At 39.3% G+C, this 13,667-nt stretch overlaps 1 protein-coding gene across 7 annotated transcripts in view; it reads right to left on the bottom strand.

The window, feature by feature from the left end:
- Positions 1-5,683: 5,683 nt before the first annotated feature.
- The window catches only part of LOC126298740 (uncharacterized), a 374,620-nt gene continuing 366,636 nt past the window's right edge, over positions 5,684-13,667 (bottom strand). For 3 of the 7 annotated variants that reach the window (XM_049990180.1, XM_049990182.1, XM_049990181.1), the window contains exon 18: positions 5,846-6,111. The gene's annotated coding sequence lies outside the window, so the exon portion shown is untranslated. Of the gene's footprint in view, positions 6,112-13,667 lie in introns of all 7 variants that reach the window. The other 4 variants (XM_049990183.1, XM_049990179.1, XM_049990178.1 and 1 more) reach the window with 3 other exon arrangements.

Below are 13,667 nucleotides of genomic sequence, written 5' to 3'. Positions count from 1 at the left end.
TTCTTCATGAAAATAGGTTTACGCATAAAGAAGGTGTTCTGAAACTAAATCCTATCACTAACCGAAGTGTGGCTTCCCAATTGAATGAACAGTTGGACAGTGGTATGAAGAAAGGCCGTTTACCTCCAATTAGAGTGCACGAAGATGTAAACTCAATTTTTTTCAGTTTTTAGAACTTTGAAAGAATGACATACCTGAGTTTGAAAATTCGTTAGGGCGTTTGGGGTATAAGTGGACGTCCCACGATATTCAAAACGAGATCATTGATCTTATAGGAAAGTCTGTGTTGAGAAAGGCATTGGCTTCAGTCAAAAAGACTGAAAATTTTTCTATTATGGTTGACGAAACAAGTGATTCCTCGACTCACGAACAAGTGTCAATTTGTATTCGTACTGTCGATCATTCCTTAATCACCAATGAAGACTTTATTGGCTTATACAATACCCCCAACACTGAATCACAAACTCTGTTTAGTATTTTAAAAAACGTTTTTGCTCATCTTGATTTGTCAGTGGATAACTTAAAAAAGACAACAGTGCTATGATGGTGCCTCGAATATGAGAGGTAAGTTCAAAGGACTAAAAAACGTTAGTTCTGGATATACAACCAAAAGCACGTTATGTGCACTGCACTGCTTACAGTTTAGACGGTTCAAATGGCTCTAAGCACTATGGGACTTAACATCTGTGGTCATCAGTCCCCTAGAACTTTGAACTACTTAAACCTAACTAACCTAAGGACATCACACACATCCATGCCCGAGGCAGGATTCGAACCTGCGACCGTAGCAGTCGCGCGGTTCCGGACTGAGCGCCTAGAACCGCTAGACCACCGCGGCCGGCTTACCGTTTAGACTTGGCAGTCGTAGACAGTCTTCGCCATCTTACGTCTATGGGGAATATTATGGCTTTAGCCAAGGGCTTAATAAACACCATAAGGAAATCCAACAAAAGGATTGAACTTTTCGGAAGCATTCGCTGTGAGAGCGCCAACAACCAAGCTGGTCTATGAACCCTTTGCCCGACTCTATGGACTTTGCGAGCATCTAATATTCTGAGAATATTGAAAAACTTTGAAGAACTTCTAGAGTTATCTTGAAACATATTCTGCAGAGGACAACACAGAAGCAGGTTACAAATGTACAGGCTATCTTGGGTCATTGTTACAATTCAAGACTTACTCCTTTTTACATCTTCATTGCCATGCAATGAACCCAGTAGAGGATCTCAATGAAAACATTCAGTGCCCTCATCTAAGTGTTGCTGATCTGTTAAAAATATATGAGGGCTTGATTTGTATATTGAATGGATGGCATGGTAGTTTTGAACACTTTTGGGAATTGTGTTTAAAAGAAATCCTTCCTAAGTTGATGATCCTTCGTTTCCTCGGAATTGAAGTACACCAAAGAAGTATGAAAACAACGAAGCCAGCTCACTGCACATTTTCAAAACCCCAAAGGAATACTACAAAGATATTTACATTGAAGTTTGTGAAATGGTGCAATCTTGCATTACTGAGCGGTTTGCTTCAACTGGACTCACACAGGTCATTGCAGTTGAACAAGAGTGCTTGCTTTTAGTAAATAGAAGTGAAACAAATTTGGAAAAATCAACTGAGTTTTTCAGAAATGACCCAGACATTGGGAGACTGCGCTTACACTTGAATATGTTAGCCGATATCGCTAATAAAAAACAACTGGTCTCAAAAAACATGCGTGTTGTAAGAAAGTACTTTACATACGAGCTTGCAGTTGGAGAAATGTTATGTGAAGTGCATTAAGCTTCTCCAAAGAGTTCCAGTCACGACAGCAACAGCAGAACGGTCATTTAGCGCCATTAGACGTCTGAAGTCATATCTCCGATCAACAATGGGACAGAAGCGATTGAACAACTTGGCTGTTCTTCATGCTCACCGAGATGTTTTGGATGAATTGGATACCCGACCAGTCATCAGCGACCTGATATTCAGTAATCCAGTCGGACGGAAGATATTTGCACCTTTCTAAAGACACTCTAGCCCTAATGATGACATTTAGAGCAATATTAAAAATCTTTATAAAATAGAGAATTAAATACAAACATAATGTTAAATTTTCGTTTTCGAAATATTAGTACTAGTTTGGTACTGTATTACTATAGCACTGTATTAGTTAATTTCAAATACTGACTTATTTTTAGAGTGTAAGACCAATTAAAACTCGCTATTTACTTGCTTTTTGACTGAAAGTATTAGGCATACTGTAATAACCTTATTAACTGTATTAAGGCATTAACTTTGAGATACTGTTTTTATTTAAGGAACCCTGAGCCTTATTCGAAGTAAGCTTAAATGAGCTATATCACTTATTAGTCAAAGTGCTATTACTATGTGACAGCAATATTTTATGTTTTATTCTTTTAATAATAGTTCAAGATTTATTTAAATATAATTTCAATCTTTTCAGAGCTATATACTCACTGCTCTGTAATAGTCTATAAGCATGATTATTTCTGTGAATTAAATTAGCCTTTTACGAAAATACCTGGCCTGTTTATGTTTTGTTTCTTTTCTCAAAGCCAAAAAGTGTTTCAGGCTTGTCAAGTTCGAGTTATCGAGAGTCCAGTTTTCGGGGTTCTAATCTTGATCATTTGACTAAAATGCCTTAAAAAACTTTAAAACTATTTTTCATCTAAAATTTAGGAAATTTTCTGGGCAAGACCCCCAGTATGCCCCCCACCCCAATATTTTTTGTAAGTCGGAACCCATGGACATATTTCCTACCCAACATACAGGCCAGGCTCCTGCTGGGGAAGAACAATGATCTCACCTAGGCCATAACAAAAGCCGGCTGTCTTACGGAATGGATGAAAGCACCACATTACGCATTGGAACCGCGTGGCCCTGAAGCAGTGATGTGCTTGTTTGCGCGCTACAATCATGATGTCACTTTACTATCATACTATGAACTACACATGCAGCTGGGCAACTGAATGTCCCATGGAATATTGCAGAATTGATTTAACTTTAGAGAAACACAAAATCTCTCTGAAGAGCGTCATTAGTAGACGGAGTGATTTATGAGTTAAGGATGAGAAACTTGGTGGAGCAGTCGTGTTTGGGAATTTTGTAGAGTGAAAAACATTGCTTAGTGTTGCGAATAGCGTGGGGAGACTAATAGACAATAAAGAAATTAGTGTCTCAGTTGAGTGGTAGTAATGTAACAATGAGTAGGGAAGTCCCACGTCTCATTGCAGATTTCCTACCTGGAAACACTGGCGGCGAAGATTAACTTTGGTGACGATTATAGTGATAAACTTTGGTAACATTGTAGAGAAAGCTTGTAAACGTTGGAGTGATGAAATTTGGTGACACTGAGGTGTGACATTATAAAACACATGGGATAATGGACTTCACCATTTGCTCCGACTAGATTGTTTCCTCCCAGTCCCTTTGGAAGAATGACCACAGCCGCGACATCCCTAGGAAATCCCTTAGTGTGAGCTGTGCGTATTAAGTATAGATCTCTATGGTACTGTGATGATGTTTCTGGGTTACAATGTTAACAGATTATTTAGTTAATGACTTGGATTCACTACAATTATTCCATGCATTGACAGTTAATGTATCCAGTTAAGAAATTTCGCTGTTCAGTGTACAACTTCTAAACGAAAATTTTAGTAATCGTTGTATTAGCAATTAGTGGGTTACCAACAGATTTGGATTTACGTATTAGAGATTAACAAAAGGGGGAGCCTAACAAATATGGACCATCTGGGGGATGTAAGCGTTGGAAATGTGTTTCAGATACCATGTTGTGAAAACTACTTTCCATTACCACGTTTGGTGGTGACTTTCATTTAAATAAGGTGAGCACCGTGCCTGTCGTCAAAAGTCAGTCTTCGCTGAGACTCTACCATTCAGAGAAAGTCAGAAGGACATGACATAAAGAGAAGTAAATAACTTAGGATTACTTGACAGTTTAATTCACTAGAGGACACTAATTAATATATTACTATATTAATTTAAACGTGTATATATATCTCCAACTCGACCGTCGACAGTATACACACTGATAGCCTCCCAAACATAAATTCAGAAACTCCAAAATAAAGTTAAAATATTAATTAAAACATTATGTAATGTTTTCAATCACTGGGCGGCTAAACTGACCATTCAGAAAAGTGATCTGTGCAGGTAGGTGCATAAAACCTGAAGCTAGGTCATCAGCACGAAGTCTTCGACTGGTATGCAGGCAGTCTACAACTGAATTTCACTCCAACACTATGTTTTTATGCGAGTTGATTTTTATATTATTCAAACTAAGTACTGATCAGCCTCAGAAAACGTTTACGACTCACTCTTGGAATATGTTTCCGGAGGGTCAATGTGTGTGTGTGTGTGTGTGTGTGTGTGTGTGTGTGTGTGTTGGACCGACTGTATTTCCACATTAAACTGAGTTAGTTGTTAATAGTGCCTCAGGAAACGTTTACACGCGATCTCGCGTGTGGATGTTCTCCTATGGCGATAATTTAGTGAACTTTGAATGGTACTTGGAACTGAAGATTAGATACCGTGAACTTAGATTCACGTATTGCCGTAAGACTGGCTCTAAAGATAATTTTTTTTATTTTTTAATGAAATATGGTTCCAGCCTTCTATTTCTAGATTTTTACTGTAGTGGCGTTGAGACATTCCCGCTTGCCCTTCCATTATTCAGAGTTGATTGTAAGCATGTTAGAATCTTCAATCGGTGGCGAAGAAAGACGATGGAGACACGATGTAACCATATCTCCTCCTGTTGAGCTAGAGAAGTTGCAAGACGTTTGCTGCACCTTTTCGTTACGAGTTGGTCAACGTAGACCTCCATATGGAACAACTCACGAAGAAGAACTTCCAGCATGTTCGAAGCAGTATGTGTCACAGCAGGAACATTATACATCTCGTCCCCATTAGTTAATAAAGAGTAGGAACTGCTACATGTTCTCTTAGTGTAAGGTTTCAGATAAATAAAATTGTTGATTGGATGCTAGATACAAGATATTATTTACAAACATGAATCAGAAAAAACTGTTCAGACCCAAAATTTGGCTCTGTGTATGGCAATGTATGGTGAACTCCCTTAGGTGAGAAATATCACGGCCTGAAAACATGAACCTACCATCATATTGTGCTTTCACATTAGCCCCAGTTACAAAAATAAGCGTATACATTGTCACTTAATTAGAGTTCCTTGGAAGCCTTTAGGGTAGGCAACTTTAACAAAGAATTCCATTAATATGTTCTCTTATCTGAAAACAATATGAACCACTATAGCAGATAAAGCGAAGAGTTCCTGTTATTAATAAATGAAAGTGATTAATAATTAATTGAAGTATTACATGATGTTAGTACTGGATATAGCCTACTCCTTGAGGTAGTTTATTGCCTCGAGGAAACACTAAGTAAACTTACATAACTAACTAGAATAATCCAGTATTCTAAGATAATGTCATAAAACCTTAGATCGAGCTCTTCTTTACTGGTGAAGACACACACACACACACACACACACACACACACACACACACACACACACAGAGAGAGAGAGAGAGAGAGAGAGAGAGAGAGAGAGAGAGAGAGAGAGAGAGTTCTGTCAGGCTAAATAACTTGGAATTGATTTATTTAAATAAAGACTTAAAATTTCAGATTAGATTGAACCAAAGTGTAGAAGATAATTTTTTCTTTATTTAAATAAACAAAGTAATTTCTTACACTTCTACAATCAGTCTTATTATAAGTGCCTGCACAACAGGACAGTAACTTAATATATTTCCATACAATACAGATAAATACTAAATCAGTACAAAGAAATACTTATACTACAAATGTCAATTATTACTTTTCTTGGGCCCTACTTCTACCAATATTTAAAAAGGACGTTTAGGAGTATATCGCTATGCTTATGTTCGTCTATATCCTAAATGAACACGTTTGTGTGTAGTTCTTCAGGAATCCGTTTGTTTCACATCTTTCACAATTAAATTATCAGTCTCCGCTTCTGACTTCATAAACTCATACAGTTGGTCTGATCAGTCACTCCCTCTTATGGAAAAAATGTAGAATTATTCTCCTCTTCAATTTTCAACGAGTGTCCTGAAACAAAGGTCAGCCACATCAAACAGTTATCTATAACTTACATCTAACGGATATAATCAATGCCATTACACAGCAGACATAGACATTTCCACAAATATTAATGATGATTGGCACAAGGCCATATCGTTAGTTTGAAATAGAGTGGGCATGTGCCTACCCAGGATCAGGCTTGCAGTTATCATCCGGAACATCATTCTTAATAAATTATGTATTTCAAAGAATTTGACACCAAGATACGCACAAACATCGTTCAACAGCAATATCATGGACAAAAAAATGTTAAAGTGCAGCTTAAAATGTGAAGTGCTCTTTATGAGAAGTGAAATTAGGGAGTTGTTTAGTAAGAAGCAAATGATTTGCTATAATTTATATAGGTTGCAGTTCTCAAGGCTCGTAATTTCTCTAATATTTGGCTTTTCATTTGTTGTTGTGATACTGAATAAAACAGCTACTGAAACAAGGCTAAGGCATAATAACAATATTATAAGATTAGTAGGTTAGTCTGCTAATTTTAGGGCAAATAAAGAGCCAAAATTTTAATTTTTATCTTACGGTGCTAAATTTGACAATATTCCATTTCAATGAGCGGGGAAAATTGATATTAAGTGATGTTCAAAAATATAATGTTAACAAGCAGATTGATGGTAGGGCTATCAAAGATACTATAATCCATGTAAAATATAGAATTGATTATTTAAAGATTTCAAAGTGTGAACAATATGGGATTAATGTAGCAGTAAACAAAGCCATTAGTAGTGGAACCAACAGGTCTTCAAATATTAAAAAAAGTATTGTGGATAGTATTAACAACATGCTTAGTGATGAGGATGCGATAACCCCTAAGGCAGATAAAGGGAATCAGGTGTTGATTGTGGAGAAGGCTGAATATGTAACTAAAATTATTTTTGTGGAAAAGAAGATGAAAAGAATTGATATGGATATGACTTCAAAAGCACAGAGATGACTGAATGAAAAGCTAAAACTATGTAGCGAAATATTTCCTCCAAGAGGAAACACAACAGCTTAAAGTTATCAACCCATGTACATTATGCTTACGCCACAACTTAAGGTTCACAAAAAAGAAATGCCAGTCAGGTCGATAATGGGAGAGGTGGTTCTTTCAGTGAAATTGCTAGGAAATTCATTAAACTACTAAAGAAACGCTTCCAGTATAATGACCAGTATGCAGTGAAGAACAGTTATGAGTTAAACGAATAATATTCATGATGCACAAGTAAATGCAGACATGTAATTTGTGTCACTGAACATAGTAAACTTATATGCTAATACGTCATTGACAGCACTATTGTAATTCGTAAGAGAAATTTAACTGAGCAGAATAGACTATTCAGGCGATAAGATTAATGAATTTATTGATTGCCGTCTTGAATTCTGATATACCATTACTTTAAATATGAAAATGAAATATACCCCCAAAAATGATGGACTGGGTATGGAACTTACATTTTTGGTCGGATAGCCGATATTGTTGTTAATTACCTTGAATAAAAGTCTTTTCTCGAAAATGTCAGACTGGCAAAAAAAAACTGTGTATTACTTCAGGTACGTTGATGATAAGCTGTTGTTGATTAACGGTAATGGTGATGCCATCAATACAATGTTACTAAGTTTAATGTTTTATATGAAAAAAAAACAAAATCACCTATGAAGTGGAAATTATTATCTTGGTAAAATTTTTAATTTAAATATTAGGAGCGTTGGTTGGTTGGTGATTTGGAGGAGGGGACAAAGAGCGAGGTCATTCGTCAAGTCGGATTAGGGAAGAATGAATGACGTCAGCTGTGCGCTTTCAAAGTAACCATCCTGGAATTTGCCTGAAGCGATTTAGGGAAATCACGGAAAATCTGAATCAGGAAGGCCGGACGCGTGTTTGAACCATCGTCCTCCCGAATACGAGTTCAGTGCGCTAACCACTGCGTGACCTCGCTCGGTGTTATTAGAAGCGAAATAGGTATTATGCTGCTGGGGTTTTCCGGAAAAATACCTGTACTGATGGTGTTGCAGACTTCCATTCAAACCACTCAAGTCAGTGTCAAAAATAGTTTTTGAATTTTCCATTATCACAGGCTGAGCAGGAATGAGAGTTCAATTCCATTAAATACAATGCTAAAGTGAATCGTCATCCGTCATACTCATATTATGCGATTAATCTTCACAATAAAACTGTCATCAAAAGTTTAGAAGTATACAGGAAGCTCTACCCCTAGTGAACAATAAATTAATAGACAGCAGTAGCAAATACATTTCTTCGTCGTATTACGGTAAAATTAGTACGACGGTGGCATCAGCTTTTAAAAAGCATAAAATGATAGTTTCATTTATATTCACGGTAGTCTTTGTCGTATTTTAATTATTAATACTGACAAAAGAAACATTTATCACGAATCAGGTGCTTATAAGTTAGAATGTCGAGATTGTGATGCCTGTCATGTGGGGCAGACGGGAAGGCGATTCAAAATTAGGTTCAGTGAACGCGTAGCCTAGGAAGGGAAAGATAAAACTAGCTTCGGTGCCCACCTAAATAAAAGTGGACACAGTGTTCCGTCTTTTGACTTCGAATCTGAAGTTGCTGCATTGAGGTGAGATGGGCACACTTACGAACCTCCTTGAGGAGATCGAAATGTTTTGTCATCTAAGGTCTTCTGGTATTGTTCTGCTTAATGAGCAGGTGGCAGTAAGTAGTGACAGTTTTTGAGAACTTTTTAAAAGTCACCTCCTTGGTGGCAGAGATAGTTAAACCCAGGCGGGAGGTATTCTGCGTACGATGTTCTTCTCATGTAGTAACACTTGATAATAATCAAATGAGAACAAAATTTGCGATTTTAAATTTTGTTGATTTTCCTGTAAGCGTTATCATTATCCTCGATGATAATGTTATTGACGTCAATACAGTATATTACATACGTAATTCACTGAATTATCACAGGCTGCTTTATTGTACATCACTTTCTCTCTCAACAGCCAGCCATGAAAATGTAGTTCATATGATTGTGTTACATAGCATGTAGTTTTTGGTATTTAATACAATACATTATAAATGAAACTGAAAATCATAATTAAAGCTTTTAATAATGGTTAGAACTTTTTTTAAAAAAGTCCTTACATTAATTTTAAGTGGCAAGTTTCCTATCAAGATCAGTGGGTTATTCCACCAAGTATTTATATAAAAAATTGTTCAAATGGCTCTGAGCACTATGGGACTTAACATCAGAGGTCATCATCAGTCCCCTAGAATTTAGAACTACTTAAACCTAACTAACCTAAGGACATCACACACATCCATGGCCGAGGCAGTATTCGAACCTGCGACCGTAGCGGTCACGCGGTTCCAGACCGAAGCGCATAGAACCGCTCGGTCATAACGGCCACCGTCTTTATATCAATTTTACTATACCTTTTCGTCTGTTTAACGCTAAACTCTTTATTTTACTATCATTGTGATTTGTCTTCTTTTATTTCAGTACAAAATTTGATTTGACTGCGTTATCGTGCAACAGGACAATTCCGCCCTACAGTACGAGGATAAACGGCAACGTCAGCACTGGAAACAGCCCACATCCCCCAGGCAAAGGAATCAAACATTATTCACACAAATTCCGGTAAGGTTAGAAACTCCGATGCTCCATAAAATCAAAACGCCCAGGAATGCTGTCGGATGGAATCATCCTGTTGCACGACAACAGCTTTCCCATCGCATGCCTGCAGGGCATTATGTATTTTCCGTAAATGTTATACTTTATCTTCACATTTTAGGTCACTGAGCCACCACTTCCCGCGTTCTACAATCACGCTTCCGTATTCGCGTGGTCGGGCTTTTCCCTTTGAGCTCTCGCTTCGTGCCTACTGCCTACACTAGTCGACTCCCCCGGCCGTCGCTATTCATCGTGAATACTCTGAGCTCTGTTTTACCATTGCCGCTCGACGTCCCACGGCAGCCTAACCGTAGAAGGCCCGGGTTCGATTCCTAGTCGGTTGGGATATTTTATCCGCTCGGGGACTGGGTGTTGTGTTGCCCTTGCGTTCGTATCGTCATAACTGACACTACGCTGTAGAGATGGTTGTATAGGCACAGAGAGGGGGAGGGGGAACTTTCACGAGACAGTCTCCCTTATTCCAGTTAGCACGATCAGGGAACTTACGATTATCTGCAAGTTCTATCCGCAGCGCTCCTCCACTACCTGATGCACGTGGTCTATAAAAGCATCCGATTACCATGTTTCATATACCTCCGATGCTTCAATTCACATTCGGAATCTGTAATAACCTCACTAGATATTATCGGATTCTTTATGGCAATAAAAACACTTCCACCGTTGGCGCCAACCTACCCATGCCGAATGCATTCCAATCGGAATTCTGTATTTCTTCCATTCACTACTGGTTCCAGATACCACCTAGGCATTATTACCTTTAATAAGCGAGACTAGTTTTATACATCTATATAGATACTCCGCACGCCACAGTACGGTACGTGGCGGAGGGTACCCTCTACTTGTCATTTTCTTTCCTATTCCACTCGCAAACAGAGCGAGAGAAAAATGACAGCCTATATGCCTCCGTAAGAGCCCTAATTTCACTTATCTTCGTGGTCCTTACGCGCAGTGTATACTGGAGACAACAGAAACGTTCTGTAGTGCGCTTCAAATGCTGGTTCTCTAAATTTTGTCAATAGCGTTTCTCGAAAAGAAGGTCGCCTTACGAGATATTATCATTTGAGTTTCTGTAGCATCTTTGCAACACTTACGTCTTGTTCGAACCTACCACTAACAAATCTAGCAGCCCGCCTCTGAATTCTTTCGATGTCATTCTTTAATCCAACTTGGTACGGATCCCAAAATATCGAGCGGTACTCAAGAACAGGTCGACTAGCGTTCTATATGCGGTCTCCTTTAAAAAATTGAAACACACATTTGTAAAATTCTCCCAATAAAGCGAAGTCGACCATTCGCCTTCCCTACCACAGTTCTCGCATGTTCGTTACATTTTATATCGCTTTGCAACGTGACGCAAAGATATTTAAATGACTTGGCTACTGTATCCGAACGTTATACCTTATTTCTTCCTACTCATCCGCATTAACTTACGTTTTACCACATTTAGGACTAGCTGCCATTAGCCGGCCGGAGTGGCCGAGCGGTTCTAGGCGCTACAGCCTGGAACCGCGCGACCGCTACGGTCGCAGGTTCGAATCCTGCCTCGGGCATGGATGTGTGTGATGTCCTTAGGCCAAGCTGAGCTTTGCACGAGCGATGTTTTCTAAAACAATGCTGATTCGCGGACATAAGATACTCAGTCTCAGGAAAGATCATTTTTTCGATCTGAGAATATGTTGAAGTTAGGGACAGTGGTCTGAATTTTGCGGGTCCGCTTTTTTGCCGTCCTTATATATTGGAGTCACCTGTTCTTCTTTCAATGGCTTGGGACTATTTAATGGGCGAGAGATTCACAATAAATGCAGGCTATGTAAGGAGCCAGTGCCGTAGAGTACTCTCTGTAAAACAAAATTGGGATTCCATCCGGACGTAGTGATTTATTTGCTTTCAGATCTTCCAGTTGTTTCTCTACGCCAGAGATGCTTATTACTATGTCATTCCGATGGTCAAATGGCGGTATGTTTGTACCATTCTCCTGTGTGGGCGATTTCTGTGGATCCTCAACTGAGAGATCTAGGGCAGCTCGCTACGGTACTGGGGTCAGCATGGCTCCATATCCCTGTGGTGCCCTCTCATTGACGCTCTTCCAGCACGTCTCGCGCTTCAAAATGTGGTTGTTCAGGCTTTTGACAGGTGGTCACATTAATGTGATTGGACGGTGTAGTTCATTAAAATTCATTACCAGTTTCAGCTTTACGCCCATCATCAGATACTACGAGTACAACAGTGACACGTCAGTACGTAGTCAAAAAAAATGGTTCAAATGGCTCTGAGTACTATGGGACTTAACTTCTAAGGTCATCAGTCCCCTAGAACATATAACTATTTAAACCTAACCAACCTAAGGACATCACACACATCCATGCCCGAGGCAGGATTCGAACCTGCGACAGTAGCGGTCGCGCGGTTCCAGACTGTAGCGCCTAGAACGGCTCGGCCACGTCGGCCGGCAGCACGTAGTCAATGGGCGCCCATGTATCACTACTGTTCTTATTGGATCTGACGATGGCTGCAAAACAGAGACCGGTCATTAATTTTAATAAACGGATAATCTATAATTTAATGCATTGCAAAGATAACCGGTCCTATCCACAGGCCCACGTGGCCTTATTTCTGAAATTGTAAAATATATTGTCATTAGAGACGCAGCAAAAGCAGGGGTGGGGGAATACGGCCATCTGTGTTATTTCAAAGGAATCAGCATATAACTTAAGCTATTTGGGGAAATCACGGAAAACCTAACTCTGGATGGTGGAACGATTTGAACAGCAGCCCTCCATCTTACCACGACTTCTATCAGCTTGATATCGATGGCCTGCGAGACACGGAACAAAATGAGTTAGCAGTTCATATGAGCAACAATAATGCGCTCTATAGCCAGCAGCATCTTGTGTTACAACTAGGGAGTCACGAAACAACAGCAGAGATCGGTTCTGCGACAACGCTCTCTGCAGCACCTTAGCAACTGGCAGGGTGTCCCTAAGTAATCAGAAGTGAAAGTTACGGAATCTGGCACAGAAAAAAGATATTGTTACTATTTACAATAAATTTCAATTAGATGCGGCGTATAGTAGCGACGGGCAGCGTTTGCATCTGTTGTCGTCGAATGGTAGTGATATGAGAGACAGGTTGAGCAGCAACCTGCTACTGTTTGTTGATGACCCTTTAATGAACGAGAAATTGCCACAGTTCATTACTGTAGGGGATACAGGGTGACTTGGATAGAATTTTTGTTTGGTGTGATGAATGACAGCTTGCTCTAAATGTGGGAACATTACAGTTACAGCAGATAATTAGCAAAAACAATTCTGTGATGTTCTTGCACACTATTAGTGGTGTGCTTTTTTACATCAGTTCGATTAAATATCTAGAATTAACGATGCAAAGCTATGTGAAATGCAATGAGCGCGTGAGGTCGGTTGTGGGGAAGGTCAATGGTCGACTTTGGTTTATTAGGAGAATTTTAGGGATGTTAAGCAGATTCATAAAGGAAACAATGTACAGGACAGTTTTTGGCATTCTTGAGTACTGCTGGAGTGTTTGGGATTCCTACCCCGTCAAACCAAAGGGACACATCGGAGCAGTTCAGAAGCAAGACGCTAGATTTGCTACCGATAGGCTAGATCAACACTTGAATATTACGAAATTGCTCCGTGAATGCAAATGGGAATCCCTCGAGGGAAGAAAACTGTTGAGAACGTTAAGAAAACTGTTATCTGAAACTGCACAACGGTCCTACTGCCATCAACATACTTGTCGCGTAAGGACCGCTAAGACAAGATAATGAAATAAGGGCTCGTATGGAAGCATATAAAGAATCTCTTTTTCCTCACGCCATGCATCGTATGGTGGCTTGCGAAGTATATCTGTACATGTAGA

This window comes from Schistocerca gregaria, chromosome X (assembly GCF_023897955.1).
Source record: "Schistocerca gregaria isolate iqSchGreg1 chromosome X, iqSchGreg1.2, whole genome shotgun sequence".
NCBI lineage: Eukaryota > Metazoa > Arthropoda > Insecta > Orthoptera > Acrididae > Schistocerca > Schistocerca gregaria.
Note: the sequence above shows the minus strand (reverse complement) of the source record. Positions and strands in the feature narration are given on the sequence as shown.